The following is a 4437-nucleotide window of genomic DNA, read 5'->3' as shown; positions in this document are numbered from 1 at the left end:
CAAATCGGAAGTATAACACTCAAAATGGAGCATGTCCAGCTTCCAAAAAAAGTTTGCAAACCGGAACACTTACTCCCCGGTTTGCAGTGTTTGGGTTCCAAGTTGTTTGAGTACCAAGGAGTTTGAGGACCAAGGTACCACTGTAGTGATTTGACAGGCACCGCTGAGCCAGGAGAGGGGTGACATACTAAAGAGGTTGACACACAGAGAGACCTTTGGAAAACAGCCTTTGGAAGCCAAATGTTTATTATCCTAGAGATCATAACCCTTTCATGGTGATGCAGAGTGGCTCAGGGAGTGATGCATAAGCACACCAGAGGGTGAATATGGGGGGGGGGGTGGCAGTATTTTCTCTCTTTAAATTTGTTTCTTTAAGGCAGTCTGTATGGATGGAACCGGCTGGGACCAGGGCAAGGGGGTGGGGGGAGCTTGTGGCCTGATCCTCCTGGCTTTCTTCCTTTACACCTGGAAACCGATTGAAGTGACCAAAGGTGAAGGATGGCAAAAGAGAGAACAGGGATGATTTCCAGGTTCATTGATTCCCTTTATCTCTCTTCCCTTCCTGAGCCTCTCTCCCATTGTACACACACAATTCAGCTGTTGCAACCTCCAGGGGAGATTAAGAAAATGTAATTAGCCACTGTTTGCAAAGCACTTGATGCTCTTAGATGAGATTGTAATGTGATAAAGGCTGCACTGTTCTCTAGAAGGAGGCATTAGCACCCCAGGGATGGAGAGGGAGCAAGCTGCCCAAATCTGCAAGACAGATAGACATGAAGAGGGACCACAGCTAGGGATTCTTGGTGCTACAGTTTGCACTTTGAAACAGGTGGAGGCCTGGAGGCTGTGGCCCTCCACACCTCTCTTTCTGGCCCTCAGAACTCTCCCTAGGCCATGCCGCCTCTCTAGGTCAAACCATTCACTAGCTCTGCTTCACACCGTGTTTTTTGTCGGACTACAATATGTCACTGAACTGTGATAATGCTCCTCACTTTCCTGGATGGAATTTGTGTGTGCGCACAGTAACTTGTGGCTTTTTCATGGTTGGAAATGCAGAGTCATATCTAGCCACTTTTGCCTCTGGCCACACCTACGGCTGGGATGCAACCCCCAAGAGGGAATGTGGCCTCCGGGCTGAAAAGGGTCCCCCCCCCATTCCTTTGCTTTATACAAAAGCCACCATCCCCTCTCCTTGAGACTCCAAAAATTGCCTAGTAAAGTTGGTTGCATCATATTAGAGTTGGTTTGTCCACCCTTTTGGAACCATAATGTTTGACTCTGGGATTAGGCAACCACCATAAACTGTCAAGATTCATGTTTCCAAGCCAGGAAACACCTTGAGGAACCTCACACCTGGAGCCTAATTTCATTCATGGTAACACCGAGTCTCAACAAGACCTTCATTGTAGGGTTGCTTGCGTAATGTGCAGAAGAGTCTGGCAAAAACCAGCTCTGGTGAACCTGTGGTCCACCAGATGTTGTAACATCTGGACAGCAATTCTGGTTCCCCAGCCATGGCACCAACCCTTAAGAATAAACATGAAAGAGGAAATCCACTTAGGCCGGCAAGTTTATATGCTCTGCCACATTCCCAACAGCTGCCAGATGTTAAGCAGGACCCTGGGCTGGATAAGAATATTTTTAGCTCTGGTGGTCAGAGAAGCAATTGCTGATTGAAGAAGAACCATGATGAGAGGAGGCAACGCAGCGCGGGTGGGAAAAATATGGGAACGTAAAAACTTCCAGGAATGTCCTTTCCTTCTACTACTAATAAGATGAGGGATGGGCAAATCATCCTGGAAGGAAATGACAAGACGGATGTTTTAAACAGGAATTGAAGACCTGTGGCTCTCTGGATGTAGTTGGACTACAACTCCCGTCATCCCTCTTCCTCTCCCAAGAGCTAGCCAATAGAAGTTGGAGTCAAGCAGCATTACTTTAAATACTGGGGAAAGAATGAAAACACAACATTACTTTTCAAAGGGGTGGCCCTTTTTGGTCTGCAGCAAAATAAGGGAGTCTTAAAATAAGGCACCTTAATGATGAAGACAGCAGCCCTAACCCCAGTGACCTGGGAGTAAGCACCATTGCATTCAACAGGACATTCTGAGTAGGCATGGTTAGGCTTGAGCTGCGACAACTGTATTGTGGCATAAGGTTCAATATCATCAGATGCACGAATAACAATCCTAAATTAGAAGACATAATCATGTTTTGGGGTGGGGATAGAGAAGAGAGAAGCCAGAGGATAATGAAATACATCAAAGACTGGGATAATTATGTAAAAGGAAAAATGTTGCAGTGAACCTTAGCAAGGGAATCACAATAGCAAAAGGTTGCATCCAACTCTGTTTCACTAAGCGTAAACCCACTGAAATGACTGAACCTAGTCATGTCCATAAATTATTCTGCAGATGACTAATGTTTGGATTCCACCCAGAGAGACTTGCAGCACATTATTTATTCACTGACTTATTTATTATGGCACAAACGTTTGTGGAGTCAAGCCCACTTTGTCAAATACTAGGCAGCGTGGATGGTAACACAAACATCCTGGCACTGGCCAGCTGATTATCTAACATAAGAGATAAACTCTCAATCTCAATTCAAGCCACATGTGATTAATTTAATTTCCTGATCGTTTGGAACTTAGCACTTTCACACACTGCCGTTTTCCTCGGAAGATCCACTGTTAAATTCTGCAGCAGACATTGCCAAATCTGACATGTGCCCGTTTATTCTGCTTGTTCAGCGAAGAATGGCAAAGGGCATTGCTGGCAGATGATGGCATGAGGGACGGACAGACCCATTCAAGTCTGCTCTGCTCCTGTTCTACATGGCAAAAGGACTAAGTGCATCTCATTTCTATCAGCCTTTAAAAGCCATGTGCAACACCAGATCCACACAATACATTTGCAGCACTGTGATATCACTTTAAACAGTCATAGCTCCCCCTCCCCAAAGAATCCTAGGAACTTAAAGCTGCTGAGAGTTGTAATGAGACCTCTCTTCCCCTTACAGAGCTACAGTTTTCCAGAGTGGTTTATCAATCTCTCTTCCCAGAGAACCCTGGGAATTGTAGCTAAGTGAGGGGAACAGATGTCTCTCTCTCAGTCTTAAACTACAGTTCACAGGATTTTCGGGCAGAAGCCATGACTCTTTAAAGAGGTATAATAGTGCAAATGGGATGCGGGTGGCGGTGTGGTCTAAACCACAGAGCCTAGGGCTTGCCGATCAGAAGGTAGGTGGTTCCAATCCCCGCGATGGGGTGAGCTCCCTTTACTCTGTCCCAGCTCCTGCCCACCTAGCAGTTCGAAAGCACGTCAAAGTGCAAGTAGATAAATAGGTACCGCTCCGGCGGGAAGGTAAACGGTGTTTCTGTGCGCTACTCTGGTTCGGCAGAAGCGGCTTAGTCATGCTAACTACATGACCTGGAAGCTGTCTGCGGACAAACATTCGCTCCCTCAGCCTATAGAGCGAGATGAGCGCCAACCCCAGAGTCGTCCATGACTGGACCTAACGGTCAGGGGTACCTTTACCTTTAATAGTGCAAATGGGGCTTATGTTATTATTATTTTTAGAGTCTACAAAGTAGTTTCAGGACTGCATCTTTTCCTCTGCTCCATTCTTCCCCTAAAAGAGATTTCTGTTCTTTCAGATTTTTGTTTTTAAAAATGGTCCATTAGTCACTCACAGCCCTGAGCAAATAATGGACAGGGCTGCTTGCTATTGCACACGTTGATGGCAATTTAACTAGTCCCCCTGGGAGCAATGGATGGTGTCCCATCACTCTGGAGAACTATATGGGGGGGGCGGACATGTGTATGACAGTAGAAGAGAAAGCGGTTCCCAGAGAAGGACTGCTGGAAGATGCAGAGCACGGGCACCATGCGCAATTAAACTTGGGTCACAGGTTCTTTGCACCAGCTCTAAAGCATTTGCAATTCCTGAAGGTTTCTTGTTAAGCATACTATTTGTTTCTCTAGCAGCTCCTTAATGAAACCAGAGCTAAACAGCGACTTCTCTGGAAAATGCTTGTTTTGGATTCAATGTCAGGTTGAGCGATTCAGTACTGCATCTCTGAATGTGCTTTCCCACCAAACCAAGTGTCCCTCCAAACCAAGTGTCCAAAATGGATTGTGTAAATATTATCTGGTTCCCAGGAAAGACAAACAACCACGTCAATAGCACTCTTCCTAATAAAGTTTATGTGCTTTGAAGTAGCTGGATCCATATTATTCTGCTCTATATTGTTTTGAATATCCTTTATTAATTTCTCCTGTCTCTTAGGTAGGGAAAGGCTCCTTTAGATAGAGATGGACTGATCTGGCAATTTCAGCTCCCTCAAGTTGTTATTTTCCTAGTCTTAAAGTCAGTTCTACACCTTTCCACATCAGCTTGGGAATTTGTTTTCTTAAAGTCCTCATGAGAACAAAA

The sequence above is a fragment of the Zootoca vivipara genome, chromosome 6 (assembly GCF_963506605.1).
Source record: "Zootoca vivipara chromosome 6, rZooViv1.1, whole genome shotgun sequence".
NCBI classification, from domain to species: domain Eukaryota; kingdom Metazoa; phylum Chordata; class Lepidosauria; order Squamata; family Lacertidae; genus Zootoca; species Zootoca vivipara.
This window is presented reverse-complemented; position numbering follows the sequence as displayed.